At 35.5% G+C, this 16,253-nt stretch overlaps 1 protein-coding gene across 1 annotated transcript in view; it reads left to right on the forward strand.

The window, feature by feature from the left end:
- Nucleotides 1-1,342: 1,342 nt before the first annotated feature.
- The window catches only part of LOC131678454 (protein limb expression 1 homolog), a 168,017-nt gene continuing 153,106 nt past the window's right edge, over nucleotides 1,343-16,253 (forward strand). The window contains exon 1 of the mRNA XM_058958620.1: nucleotides 1,343-2,388. The gene's annotated coding sequence lies outside the window, so the exon portion shown is untranslated. The remainder of the gene's footprint in view (nucleotides 2,389-16,253) is intronic.

Genomic DNA, 16,253 nt, shown 5'->3' on the forward strand with positions numbered 1-16,253 from the left:
GCATAGGAGGCCATATAACTAATCCGTAGACATTTCACCCTTCTACCCAGATCATCCCTATAATGCAGTGGATTACATACAATCGGTCCCTCTCGATCAGGGGCGGATCCAGAAAAAAAATTCGAGAGGGGTCCGAAATTTTAATTTAAAAAATAGTATTGTACAATTCGTAATACGAAATAATCTTATTTAATAAACATCAACTTTGTTGGTTCACTTTGGTTTGGAATGATTTTGAGTTTGAAACTAATATAAAATTAAAACTAATGTAAAATTTATCAATAAGTAAAAAAAAATGGAGGGGGTCTGAACCCCCTGGATCCGCCACTGCTCTCGACTCTTAAGTCTGACCAGGATTCCGTTCTGCTCTACAGTCAATTCTCGAATATGGGACTTCCTCTAGCATGGGTGGATTCACAACTTGTCCATCATCCTCTATCCTCATTCTGTTTGTGTCACATGGTCACGTCTAGAACCGGTTAGCTAGACAGTTTATTCTTACTTAGTTTGTAACGAGTATTAAGATTTCTGCGCCCTCTTCCTAAGGCTAGCGCCCTTGGCGGGGGTCAACCTAGCCAATCGCACGATACGAGCCTGGTTATATACAATATAGTGAAATCAGGGTGTACTTTTTTGAAATTTAACTACGTTAAATTGAATATTAAAATAACACTTTTTAGAATAAATATGTAATTGTAAAACGGTTTATTTTATAAAGTGGATACCGCCCTGCTTGCAAAAGTTTCTTGCATAAACATGCACCAACAGGGCCAGGCAAAATGGTTCACACGGTGTCAGACGACCCAACTGAGCTGTGCAAAATAGGTTTAGGTAAGCACGGTGTAAAACGAGTCTTCAGAGTAAACATTCCCAAGTAAAAACATTTCTTGCTTTTGTTCCATCGTCTAATTTCACAGTAAAAATTTCCTACTGATAATTATATATTAGGTTTCGATTGAAGAAAAATATCGATCGAAGAAAAATATCAATCATGTCTGCAAACCTCACCCGGAAGGAGCGTGGCATACTGCTTCCCTACGCCGCTAACACGTTCGCAATTGCTGAAGCCAGCTGAGTGACCCAATCCTACACGCTCTGATCGAAACAACGGAAGCTCTCACCACCCAACCAACTGTCGGGTCGGCTGACGGCTACCGCTCAATGGTGTTGGTAAACGATCGTCTGTCAGAGCACTCACTCTCCTGGGGCTGTTGTGGCTCTTGCAGAGACCCCAATCCAGTACGCTTCAGCTGCGAGAGGCATAAAGTATAATTCAACTTTTTCCCTTTTCTTCCTCGTTCCTTCGCTTCAAAGATATTTGTATATAAAATTGCTCCGGTAACTTAAGTTTAAATCAACTACTTAAGTCAGTCGTACTTAATATTCGAACAGATACGGTCGGTTTTAATGAAAACAAAATATAAATTAGCATTACGAGACGTTCGGGACCCGATTCCGCAAAACAGAGTTCTTACCTATGCTACCGGCTGATATTGGCATTTTTGTGGCTTTTTAGTGGGATAGAAATTCAAACTGTTTTGTTGGATGCTTCCGTAGTTATTCTGAAGATCGTTTGGAATAGTGCACATCGCTTTGCCGAATCGCTTGATATTGCGCGCGCAGACCAAAGACCCACCGAGAAGGTCCGAGATTGTCTTGGGACAGTTTTGTCGTCTTGCGCCCCGAGCCGCCTGAGCAGCTTGGTGGGAGCGTCTGCTACTTCTGGCGTTGCCTCCTAGCTATCGCTTATTTTCCCACTCGATGAAAATAAAAAGACGCTTCTGGCCTGCCTGCCTGCTCCACTCAGATCCACGCTCCGAACTGTTTGCTCGCGTTTTATTTCGTTTGCGCGAACGTGAGTAATTGATACTGCCGGAAATGTAGATTTATATGAATAGCAGAATAAAGAAGATAGTTTCTTCTCGTTTTCCTTACACGGACCGCTGCTGCGGCCAATGAGATACTGTGCTGTGGTCTTCGCGAGCGTACGATTTGAAGGTGGTGAATGAAAAATTGGTTTCGTTGCGAACAAAAATTTACTTCCAAGATAGCAGGAATGAAGTAAGAATTTGATGTGATTTTTTACCCGGTGAATTTTAGTGGAATTTTAATGTGATACATTTTACCCGCGAAGGTGTGAAAGTGTGATACACGCGGTAGTGGACAAGCAAACAAAGCTCAGAAATTACTGCGAGCGAGAAAAATATAAACGTTGAAAAAATAAAGTGCAAGCGTGCAGCGACAATTTGCATCCAATCAGTGGGGCAACACATTTTTCACCAAATTTCACTCCGGCGCACAAGGATCATAACTCAGTCAGTGCCCACGGAGGGAAGCTACAACAAAGTTGGCCCCCTTTTTTGGAATCCAGCGCACAGCGGAAAGAAAGTAAGCCAAACAGAGCCGACTGGGAGAGTGACAAATGTATATTTTAAATTTACTGTTACAGTTTGCATTATTAAAAATGATTTTGTACACACTGGGAATCTGGGCAGTGGCCTAGGGGCTCTCGGCAAAAGTGCAGTCTTTCTGCCAGTCCGTTTGCAACTGTGTTTACCGTTTACTTCCTTATTGCAAACGTTGGTACTCTAGGAACGAAGGTGCGTGTGTGGGCTGCGATCGCTGGACAGATGTTTCGCCGATTTGTTTTGTGATGTGAATACTGGCCAGTAAGTTAGTCTGTATACCGGTTTTTGGAGCACACGAACGTAGCTTCAGCTGATCGGCAAGCGAACGCCGGGTTGATATGAAAAGTTTTGGGCGCTACAGTGAATTGTTGAATATTTAAAACGAACGAAAATATTTTTTTCTTGCGGTCTATGACCTCTCGAAAGTTAAATAGTTGCACACCATTCCATGCATAGTTACGGAAGAAATCTCAGTGTTCCAGTTCTATGTATTTGAAAAGCTACACTTTCATTCTAATTTCTTATATTTAATATTAAAATATGACGCATTCTTTAGTGTCGTGACATCGATTTGAAGTGTCTTCTTTGTGTAATTCTATTGTAATATTTTATCAAACACTTTCACTAAGTATTGTTACATATACATAATTTTCAACTAGATTCGATCAACAAAACGATAAACTACTTAAATAAACAGTAATGCATAACAAATCTGTAAATTCAACCCTTTTGAAAGGCAATTAAAACATCCGCTGATTTTGTAATGTGAACCTTTAATTAAAATCGTAACCAAACTCTTGCAACTATGAATAAACCACCTCATATGCATAAAACCATTTGTGTCCCCACAAAACTTGTTCACGCCAAAATTATACCTAGCGTTATGCTTTGTTTGGGATCTTGGCCATCGTCTCTGACGTATTTAAAACTTTATCGAGAAGCGAATTCATAACTCATGTAAGGATTCAACTTTCGTTCAGCTCAGTAATACTTTCCTGAACATGTTTTGTTTGCTTAATGAAGGTAGTTGTTATTTTGGAGATTTATAGTAACTATTTCGACTAAACATTATGTTATTTCAATTATGTTATTATTGAGTTAATTATCGGATTTTTTACACCTGGATTAATGTGGCTCATGGAAATGATTTCAGGAGCTCTGAGACGGTTTTCATAATTTTGATTAGTGTTATCGTGACACTGTATACTTTAGTGAATATTGACGTTTCATACTATGGCAAGATTTTCGTTATTTATTTTTGAATTATCCTTATATTTTATTGTTGAGGTTACTGTTAAATTCTATACGTGTAGTAATGTAACTCATGTTCATGATTTCAAGAGCATTTCTATGTGTTAAGTTTTCACTCATGTTTATGATTTGAGAAGGTTAGTAACGATTTTGTACGTTGGTATCGTTACATTGTACCCTATTAGATTTGCTTACAGAATTACGTTATAATATAAACTGAATCATAAAAGTGTAATCGATAGGCGGTATCTTAGGATTTGGTGAACTATTTCACGAACACATATTGTAGATTCACAAACTTTTTGAGCGACATGTTGGAATGCCATAATAATAAATATTATAGTGGAACTAAACAGAAGGCACCTGTCTTAAGAGGGCTAATTTCACAATGTATTTTAGACACCATAAAATGAATAACGATGTTCGAAGTCCTAAAAATGTCTTATGTCTTCCGCTCGAACCTAAAGCCCTGCCAGCTGCGCAAAATGATATTTTATTGAATGGGCTAGTGCCAAATCTATTGACTTGTTGTTGTATGCGTTGTTTAGAGTGTGAAATAAGATATCAGTTATATTGACCCTTCATGGGAGCACGTAATAAATTATGATCAATATACAATAAAGTATGAACTAGTTCCCGAAACAAAATTGAACAGATGGATAATATTATAAATTATGTGAAATAGTTCAACTAATGATTGCCACATCATGAATAAAGTTGCACGATAGTAATAATATTAAGGCTGTCTTCTGAATTTGTAAACGAGATAAATCGTGAATAATATACTACAAAACTAGAATCGGTGCACGATGTAAAATCAACAATATTCTGGGCTCGATCCGTGAACAATGTTTCTCAATCTGAAAAAAACACAATTCAACATTTGGCTTGTGAAAAATGTGCATAAATATAAAAACTAGTTCACGAACAGAAATGTGAAATTTTAATAACATGGCTAAACCATGACAATAATACGAAAAAAAACTTCACTAGTTAAAGCGTTATGCAGGCGTTACAGAAAAAATGGGCACAATTATAATACATATAATTTTTATGCACGATCTTTTTTCGTATCTAAAAAATTTTTCAAATAATTTTCTCATTGTAACGTCATATCACATAGAGGCTGTTCAAAAAAACAACTTGAGTCAGCTGATACCGCACAATGTTTTTCATAATGTGTAAGGTAAATGTTGATACTGGCATTCGTCAGGATCGGTGTTATGAGCATTTGAAAATATTTTGCATTATGTACAGTAATGACCCGTTTTTATCAACCGACCGAAACATTTTGGTTGATAAAACGGGGAAGTTGATAAAATCGGGATTTTTTTAACTTCCTTTTTCCATCCTACATAATTAGAAGCAACTTGAGAATTGTCTCAAGTTGTTAGTTTGCAGAAAAATCAAACCTAATGCCGTATCAGTGCAAATCGTATTCAACCGAACCGCTCGACAGTTGTCTAATCCAACTTCCAAGCAAAGGATTGATCTGAAATTAGACTCGTTATGAATGACAATGCATTCTGTCAACGAAGTTTAACAGATAATCTCCTTAAAAATGAGATGCAGACATTATTCTTTGATTAATTAGACACAGAGCGTTGGTAGTTTACTGTCATTCTACGCCTACGTTCTAAAAATGATAACTAAGAAAAACGCGATGTCCGATGAAAATTAAATTAGTGATCTGGAGAGAAACGGTGGATCAAATGAAGCTTTACAGTCTAAAATTAGGCTCATAATCAACGTTTCTAGTGTAATTAGTCCAGTTTTTCATTAGAAAAGCTTAATTTACAGAAGATTTTACGAAAAGTGCTGACAGAAATCTGAAAAGTGCTGGGAAAATCTGACAGAAATCCGATAATTCTTGAATATTGCATATTGGTCCATCTACCATCCACACAAATTATGTTTTCTATTCATTTTGTTTACGAAAGTTTGCACTGAGAGCTTTCTTGTTAAGCGATTTCAAGTTTTACTAAAATCGGAAATGGATGAGTTCGCCATGTTTTTAAGTTTTTGGAAGCGACGACAGAGATGAATAGTTGTTCAGGATCGATCTCACTATTGCAGTTTTTAATATCGTACCCATCTCTTAGTTGACACACTTAATATTTACTTTTTTGATTATTTTATTTTTTGGGACGGTTATGCGTAGAATTTCAACAGTGGGAAAAACAGGCTTGTTATGTTTTAAGGGTTTTCATCATCAAACAATATTCCGTAACGGATATCAAAGAATTTGGAACCGGCACGCGTATTTATTATGGAGATGGGCGGTTCGAACCTAGGTCAGTGGCTTTCGACTGGCATGACCCATTCTCGTTGGTTCGGACTGGTTGGTTTGTTCCTACTTACAAGTGAATAGATCAATCCGCTTGGATGACATAGGAGATAACAATAGAAAACAGGAACAAGAATCAGCTATTGATTCAATTCGAAGTTCGTTTAGTGATGACTCAAGTGCGCTGGCAGGAGATCGTTTTATAGGAGTAGATAAATTAGAGAACAGACATCACAGTCTCTGAGACAAATATGCGCTAAATTGTACCCTCGGGACGGGTGTTTACAGATAGTTCGCAAAAAATAGTCTTTGGTTTAAATTTTGTTTGCAGTTTGTCATGAACTACGACATATTTAAGATAAAATAGTGCTAGATATACTATTTTTACTACATACGGTGTCTCTTCCACTTGTTATGTTTTCCACGGAGAATATGTGAAAGTGTGTTATTTTATCATGAAAACACACAGCATTGATTTTTTTTAGAATTCAAGCAAAATGTGATTCTAGTTTTCAATTACCTTAAATAGAACCAAAATTGGGTAGGCTATCTTACATTTTGACTGCTACCTAACAATGCAAGACTCATTACCTTAATTGAATATAATTGTAAGATGGCGCATTTTTAAAATCAAGAACACTGAAAAAATGTTCACAAGCAGTTTTTTGGGTCCACATTGCATCATTTTGAAGCTTTTTTGAAGGAGTTTTAGTATTTTCGAAGAAGTTTTACAACATAAAAATACTCGTTTTGGAAAAATATTTGTGGCGATCAATCCCCCTAAAAGTAATTCTGGCGAATTAGCTTAAAATATTATTTAGAGACTTGGTGTCCTTAGTAAAATTATTGGGAATTATATTAGAATCAACTTTGTTGAAGACATGAAAGCTCTATGTACTCAGGAGATCAAGATTTATTGGGTAATTTGCGAACATTGTAAATCTTAATCTTAAAAACAAGTTACTCTTATATCAATGTTTATGATAACTCTTGCATTTGTTTGACCTTCTACAAAATTGACAAGAACAATGCAATACACCATTTTATCCAAGTTATGTTGAATAAAATTAGCTTTAATAAAATTTCGTAAATATTATTCAATGCCTTTCCCTTGCCTTCAACACAGTTGTTTTAAATATTATCTCAACAATTTTACCGAAGTCACCAGGTCTCTAAATATCTTTTTGAACAGTTAGATCTCCATACTAACTTGTAGGGCGATAATCACCAAAATGATAACTGCTGAAAATTTTTTTTGTTAGGGAAAACTTTGCCACTGCGACCACTATCAGGTTACAAAATGGAGTAATAAAATGTCAGAAAAAGTTCCATAAATTTGATGAAAATGTTTGCTAAATATTTTTTCTTGGTTCATAGAAGATGTAAAAATGAACATTAGAAATGATTCAAATATCGAACGTTAAATTATGGCTCATGGATATTTACAAACGTAGCCACATTAGTCAGTGTTCGTGTATAAAGTGTCCGTTTTCGGTTCAGATAGTATTTGCGACTCATGCCAGCCTGTATCAGTGGTCAAATAACTCTCAGCGCTCTAATATCATAAATACCCTGACGTTTAAAGAGTTGCCATAATGATTTCAGGTTAGCTAAGGTCAGTTAGCTGACTAGTGGGATACGGAAGCTGAAGTTTAACTATAATATATGCATTGTTTGTTATAGTTTGGCATTACAACCAAATGTAATAAACTTTATTATTAGTTCGAATAGCAAGAATTTCGCATGAATTCATTAAATTTAATTTTTTCTGGTGCATAAGCACATATTAATGGATCGTTTTACATTTTCTTTTCCTATGGATCGTTTTGTAAATATCCATGAACCATAATTTAACGTTCGATATATGAATCGTTTCTAATGTTCATTTTTACATCTTCTATGGACCAAGAAAAAATATTTAGCAAACATTTTCATCAAATTCATGGAACTTTTTCTGACATTTTATTGCTCCATTTTGTAATACCGTGGAACATTTTTGTCGATATTATGGAACATATCGACGTGTTTTAATGTACATTGTTAATATTCTATGGATCAATGTCAGTTAATTTATGGCGCAAAATGTATCATTTTATGGAACATTTCTAATATTTTTATGGGTCATTGGTTGATTTTAATTGCTCTTTTATTACTATTTTAGTGCTCTTTTGCGACCATTTTATGGTTCAATTTTACATAATCTATGGATCCAATCACCCTTTTTTATGGATCATTCACACTGTTTTATTGATTTTCAGTTTTGTTTTATGGAACATGGACAACTTTTTTATGGATCGTTTTTCAATTTTTTATGGATCATTTTTGTTGTTTTAGCGGCGCAAACTTAGGGCTGCCAAATCTTTTCGTTTTAGATCCATTAGGTTTTTGGCTCTCAGTGCGTTGATGGTCTAGGTAGATATACCTAGAAATGGTACTGGTCCAACGAACATGTTTGATGAACCACGCCTGGCTAATTCGTCGCCCACTTCGTTACCATCGATTCCTTGGTGGCCAGGTACCCAGACTATCATTACTTTATTCCGAGTTGCCAGTTGTTGTGAAGATGTGATGCACTGCCAAACTAGCTTGGACTCACATTCCGATGACCTTAATGTCATCGAAATGTGAGTCCAAGCTAGTTGCAAGTTGGTTTTGCAATGCCAAATACTACCAAAAAATTGGATCTTCCATTGAAATTGCGATACAGTGAAGACCCGTTTTTATCAGCCCCTTGGCGAATTTTAAGCTGATAAAATAGGGACTTTGATAAAATCGGGACATGTATTTTTCTGTCTTCTTAATAAACCGAAGCTCTTAAAATATTCTTCTTTGTTTCTTAGATATATCCTTGAAACCTTTTCTGATTATTTACTTTTAGTTCCCCTTAAGGGGAACAACGCAAAATTTAAAAAAAATTAATATTTTTTTTGCATTTTTCGGATCTCTAATATAAGGAATATATGTCTAAGAAAGGATTTACTCGAATTCAACTTGGATCGTCTGCTAGAGCCCATCAAACCACCAACTATCAATTTTCATATGAAGCTGATGAAATCGGGTCCAAAAGCTGATAAAAACGGGGGTAGATGAAATCGGGCGCTGATAAAATCGGGTGCTGATAAAATCGGGTCTCAACCTAATTTGGGTGGCCCACTTGAGAAATTTATCCTCGAATACCAAAAGACACACATAGTTCTACTCGCGACCGCACGTGCAAGTGTAACTCAGCCAAATAATATAATCGTCAATGTAAAATTTAGACTCATTTTTGTTGTTGAATGTAAAATTCAAGTTAACTTTGTTACCCGGTTACATTGTTTTGGACTGATACCGGCAAACCATACGGGCTAGTTTCATCAGCTGGGGGTCACGAGAAAATCCTCTCCAAGCCGGCATTGAATTAGGTAGATACGAGTCTATCGCTCCTCCGGTTGCACGTTCCGTGCTCTATTCCGAATGAGAAAAAATGAATAGCTGGAAGAAAAAACGCTGTGAGTTTTATAGGTGCGCCATCTTCAGCGTCTGCCTGCCCAAGGCACGGCACAGCATCATTCCCACCGCGCAACGGTGTGAGGAAATGGGAACAAAACCACCGCAATGTATATGATTACGCTTTACAGCCTGTTGGAGTGGATGACTGCCTTCTGGCAGAACTGTCCCGCGATGCTGCTACCGATGCTGCTGAGATGCAGATATATTGTTTCTGTTATTGTTAATGTTTCTCACAGCACACTCTTTAGTTTGATTTGTACGGGTTTGTTGTTAGTTAGTATCGGTTTGTATATGGCCACGCTTACGAAATACTTGAAATTCAGATAAAGAGCTATCCAAACTGTCGTCAAGAGGTGCGATTGCATGTATGAATTAAACGGTGATTTGTTAAACACTAGTCGAGATATTTCACAGAATTGGTTATTTAAAAATCGCAAAAATAGGCGCACATACTAGAGATATCACAAAGAACAATTAGGCATTTCAATATGTTTTGTTATGGTACTTTTGTTCAAGTTGCATACTGGTAGCTGAATCACTAATTCTAACGCAGAGAGAACTAGGGTTTGGATACCGGCAGTATCGGTACCAAAAATTCCGGGTATACCGCATTATTTTTGTTCCGAAATACCGGTACTGAATAAAAAAAGTACCAATATTTTTGGTATAATGCAAAACTATTGATAAAGAATATATCTAATCTAGAGCCAAAACTTGATGAAAACCAAAATGCCATCGTATCCAATGGATCAGCTGGCACAAATAAAAATTGAATGTTCTTTTAAAGTGGCCTGTTAAAGGTTGTAGATCTCGCCAAATACAACACAAAACCACGTTTGATCAGATTAATATACCCCGAAAATCTTGATTTATGGCAAAAAAAACCATTTTTCATGATTTCCAGCACGAACAAATAAATCGGTCGAAAAATGACCGCGTAGAAATTTAGTTAATGCCGGAAGTCCCGAAAAAAGTTTTTTTTTGACATAAATCAAGATTTTGAGAGTATACAACATTTTCTTAACATTGTCTTGTGTTACAATTGGCGGGATCTACAACCTAACCTATTACTAGGACACTTGAAAAGTACAAAATCACTGTAGCATTGTGGTATTAGAGCTTGATGAACGATAACTAATCCATATCTAGGCGAAGCTAAAAGTCCTTCTAAACAAGGTCCTAGCATGGGATTTCACATGGGAAAAATCGACTTTTTCAAAGTAATTCTTCCAAGAGTTGAAATATGCATCCTAAAAACAAATCGATGTATGATTTTTGTAGGAAAATTTTCAAGGAAATAACGTCTCGAAGATCGCAAGTTAGTAAGCAAAAACTAATTGATGCTCTGAAGGTTGATAAAAATTTCAATTTTCGTAGCATCACTGCTGCTGACGGTCGGATTATATACAAATTTTTTAACTTTCTTGTATTATGTACAAAAGAATCCTCAATTTATCCCTCAAAACTCTTATGAAGTGACCAAACAATTCTGATCATTGATTTAGACACAATATGAGAAGGCCAAAACGAAATTGCATTTAATTGGAAAGCCAATAGAACTGCCGTTCTAAGCTTAATTGTCCCATGTTCTATGGGATTCCCTATACACATGGGACAATTATGCGTAGAACGGCAGAGCAGCGGTGCTAGAAAAAAATAATATTTTATCAATCGTAAAAGCACCAATCGGTTTCTACTAAATAACATTTTCGTAGCTTTCGAAACTTTGTTTCTTTGTTAAATTTCCTTTAAAAAACATATAACGACTTATTTTTAGAAGGTAACGAGCGACTTCTGCAGAAATTATTTTGTGAAAGTCAATTTTCCTATACGAAATCAAACAAAACTTTAAACGGTGGGCACAAAAACATAGTTTCAATTATCGAACTAAGAATTCGCACAGTTGTTCTAGGACCCAAATGGTACCCAAAAAGTTGCTTGGAACAAGAATCTAATTTTTGTTCCACCCTAATGGACACAGCAAAGGGATTCTATGAAAAAGTAACCGACTACAAAATATAGCCATCGCCTATTCGAACGAAACTTTTCAGTTGCGTTCGGTTTATTAATCCCCATGATTTCCTCTAACATTTTGATTCAAGAGCATTTTTTGAAAATGGCACAAAAGTTTTTATATGCAGCATTTTCCAAAAAATATTGTACGGTTACCGTATTTTATACAGCAAATCAATCTGAAACTTAGTAACAGAAAATGAAAGCTTCCACACGAATAAATGTACACTGAAAAAAAGTTGTGACAACTTTCACAAAAGCAAAATTTATATTCAAAAAATTATATTACAAAATAAGCTCATCTCTCTAAAATTTGATCTTTTGTCAACAATAATTCAAAAACAAAGGACATTTTTAAATGTAATTGATTTATGTTCTAGCGATAACTTTAAGTATGTTTTTAAATTTCATACAAATTGATGGACAAAGCTATAATTTTGTTAAACAATATGATTCCATAAGTTATTTCAATACTAAATGCATATAACTATGTGATAGTTTCCGAAATATTTTAAATTTGGCTTCAACAAAAAAAAATTAATTCGTGAAATTATACTACTTTCAGAAGTTGTTCGCTAGGGCATTGCAAAAAAACTTTTTTGTTGAATTCTCAAAGACCCCCCTCTCATATTGTGACAAATGTCAAAGTAAGCTCAGATGCCAAATTTCACATCATTTGGACAATTCTAGACCCCTGCCCACTTCGATTGAAATTTTTGAACTTGGTACTATGGGAAAATATGGAGGGAAAATATATTAAATGCTGTAACTTTTGAAGTAGCACTCAAAAAATTACAATTCATACCTCTTTCTAAAGGAAATAACCTTAGTATTTTAATGGAGTTACTTCTGTTTCTCAAAAAATACGGGAAAGTGGGGTACTGGGTCATTTTGGCCCCAAAATCCCCTGTTTTTACAAAATTTTCTGCTCCGTGATGGATATCATACATATTTTGCGGTTTTTCTAATGTGAAAAAATTTCAGAAATCGAACGGAATCTTTTTGACCTTTGTCCGAATACGAGAAGTTGGGGTCATAGAGCATTTTGTCATTCATATTAAAATGCATCATTTTCTCTAGCATATATCTCTATTATTCTTCAATCAATTTTCATAAAAAGTAACTTGTTGAACGTGGAAAATTCTTAAGAATTACCGGTAAAATTCGTAAACATCAATTTTTTTGGTAATTAACTATACAAATCACATTTCATTCATTAAATGTCCTAATAAATCAACTTCCCCTATTTTTTCAGGAATTAACCTTTTCTCATGTGGCCCCTAAAAGTATTTTACACTAAAAGTAGTAAAATAAATAAGAATTTATTGTTAAATGGAGTTATTATGTGCGATTTAATGATAAAAATAAGAAATCGGGACTAAATGTCAGAAAATTTATTTTTATTGTGTTTCTGAGGATTTTCCACGCTCAACAAGGTACAGTTTATTAAAATTGAGTGAAGAATGATAGAGAAACATTCACGAGAAAATGATACAATTTAATATGAATGGCAAAAAGCCCTATAACCCCAACTTATCGTATTCGGACAAAGGTCAAAAAGATTCCGTTCGATTTCTGAGATTTTTTCACATTAAATAAACGTAAAATATGTATGATTTCCATCATGGAGCAGAAATTTTTTTAAAAATAGGGGATTTCGGGGGCAAAATGACCCAGCACCCCACTTTCGATTATTTTTTTAGGAACGGAAATAGCTCCATTAAAATACTAAGGTTATTTCCTTTAAAAAGGGGTATGAATTGTAATTTTCTGAGTGCTACTTCAAAAGTTATAGCATTTAATATATTTTTCCTCAATATTTTCCCTTAACACAAAGTTCAAAAATTTCAATCGAAGTGGGCGGGGGTCTAGAATTGTCCAAATGATGTGAAATTTGGCATCTGAGCTTAGTTTGACATTTGTCACAATATGAGAGGGGGGCCTATGAAAATTCAACAAAAAAGTTTTTTTGCAATGCCCTATTGTTCGCGTTTATGCATCATGAACAATCAACAATCAAATATTTATCGTTTTAAACTTGAAAGGGAACATTTTTCAGTGTATTTGGATCATGGAGCAGCTATCGTTAAAGTTTTTCTGATTGCAACTTTTAAGATTTATTAATTTCGCATAGTATTTGCAGTCAAAAATACTATTTTATTGAATTCTATTCGAAATGCTATTTTAAATGAAAATGGTCTTTACAAAAAAATTCGAAAAATGTAGTAGCTTTAGAGATCTTTTAAATAAAAATGTGGTAGTTTTCGAGATATTTTAAATTTGGTTCCAACAACTACAATTATTTCGGTTAATTACGACTTTTTCATAAGGTATACGCTTTATTCCATCAAGAAAAACAGATTTTCCGAACTGTTCATAAAATTTCCTGTAGCTTTTCGTTTGTTATTAAGGCGATATTGGAAACCATTTGAAAGCTAGATGAAAACAATAATCATATGATTCAACTATATAGCACAGACAAACAGACGCAACAGCTTGAAGAAAATTCTAAAAAAAATCATTGCCCACGGTATATTAGCGACACCTGTGGAACACATTGCACAAAATGTGATTCTGGCAACAATGGCCACTTTTTTTCGACGTCCTGGAAAAAAATGCCCTAAACGCTTGTCAAATTCAAGATGACAAATGAAAGGTAGGAGCATTGTTGCAGTTGTTAAATTTGCAGAACAAAACCCAAAAATCCCCAATGTCACGTACTTTTATTTTGCCTAGGATAATGATTGCATTTGGCAAATTAAAAGAATGCAGAGCATTTTGGAAACCCAACGCAATCATCTACTATTGCGAGAAATTAAGCAACGCCAAAATTTTTTGCTGCTTCTGTAAAAAAATCAATTCTTGTCGCATTGCATTGATTTTTGTCTCTATTTACTCTCCTTTATAATCGCGAAAGCGAATAACTTGCCAAAAGATCGTGATAAAACAGACTTATTGTTTTTGTTGAAACAAAATGTAAAATATCACGAAAACTAACGCATTTTAGTTATGAACATTTTAATTTGAAATGGCATTTAGCATCATATTCTACAATGAACAAAGAATCAAATTCAGCTTTCAAAATTAATATTTCAGAATAGCGGTTCCACGAATATATACGATAGTCAGAAGGTCTTGCTATTTTTTGAGAAATCGAGGGAGCCCGAATCACCCCCACTGTCTTAATAGCCCCGGGACCCCTATAACTTACAAAATATGTCGAAAGTTGTTGCTAAGAAAACTATGTTGTGAATAGTTTCTTCATGATCCAAATTCGCTAAAAATAATATTTTTCGTGTTAAATACGATAAATATTTTATTGTCAATACATCAGGATAAAGATATGCGAACAAATTACAATTTAATTGGTTTTGTTGAAACAAAACGCCAAATATCTCGAAAATTATCGCATTTTGAGAGATGTCAGATAAATGCATAATTTTAAATAACAATTACAATCATATTATAGCCTGAAATTATAGTTTTGTCTGTCAATTTGTATGAAATTTAAAAACATATTTCAAATTTCCGTTAGAAAAGCTTTTTACTGATAGTTCTCCATTATGCAATTGCATTTGAAATGTTTCCGAAGTGAAAAATTGTTTGAGTTTCGGGCGAGGGCGATATTCTGTCTAAGCAAGCAACAGACGCTAGTGGAAACAAGCCTTGTACGAAGGATTACCGCGTCTATATATCCGCTCACCAAGTTGAGATCGACGGTGAGGTCGCCGATTCGAGTTTGTCATCTGTGAATCTACTGAAACACGGGGTTGGCTGTCTCAAGGACATTTTGCTCAATTTAGCCACGATTTGTTTATGGCCATCGTACTGGATAGGACAAATGTCGCTTAAAAATCGTTTCGAGTGGCCTTTGGTGTTTAATTACGTCTTCTTAGACAAGCATCATCTGCCTTTTCGGGTATTTGTACTGCTCGTCAGATATCGCAAGATTGCACAGTAACACAAGCTAATGAACTATTAGGATGACTCAGACCAGTTTTTTCTGACACTAATTTCGATTCTTCAAACGAAATGTCCTTACAATCATTCAATCACCGACATAATGACAGGAAGCGACGAGAATAAATCACTGTTTGTAAGCAAATTTATTATTCAATTTACAAACTCCCGGCGTCACGGAAAATTTGTTTCCCATCAGCTACGGCGCAGTGAGTGAATAAATTATCGTCAATTTCAGTACTCACCACACAGTAGACAAGTCGTTGCCTCGGTCGAACTCAGTCTAGCCCTTCCCTTATCCGTTTCAATCATCGAATTCGAATTCATACGGCGAACTTGTCCTTGCGGGCAATAATCTATCAATCAAATATCAGCCTTTCTTTCCTTCTCTTCGTCCAGCTCCTGCAGTACCTGCGCTTCGTACCGATATCAAAAGCTTCAATCGTTGGATTAAGAAAAGCGCACACTGCCACTACCCAGTGTCTGGTGTGTTGCACTTCATATAGTCCATCGCTCCATGTACGGAGTGCCGGACCGTCGTCCGGCCAGATAAGGGTTTCTGCATTGCATCGTACGTGTAAAGAAAATATTGTCTTAGGCGCACTCTTCGGTACGAAGATACGTTTTACCGGGATCAAAACCGAGACGAAACCAGTTGCTGAGTGTGGTTATGCTTATTGGAAATTCTCATCATAGTGGAGATATCGTGATGGATGCGGTCGAGCGTGTGACACTACTGGCCATTAGAATTGAATCTTCTTACTAGGAATAGGCTCTGGTAAATTTTGCAAAAAGTGTCATTCCTTGTTAGTGAAACAAAACGTGGTTTAAAAGTGTATCTG

Source organism: Topomyia yanbarensis, chromosome 2 (genome assembly GCF_030247195.1).
Source record: "Topomyia yanbarensis strain Yona2022 chromosome 2, ASM3024719v1, whole genome shotgun sequence".
Taxonomy (NCBI): domain Eukaryota; kingdom Metazoa; phylum Arthropoda; class Insecta; order Diptera; family Culicidae; genus Topomyia; species Topomyia yanbarensis.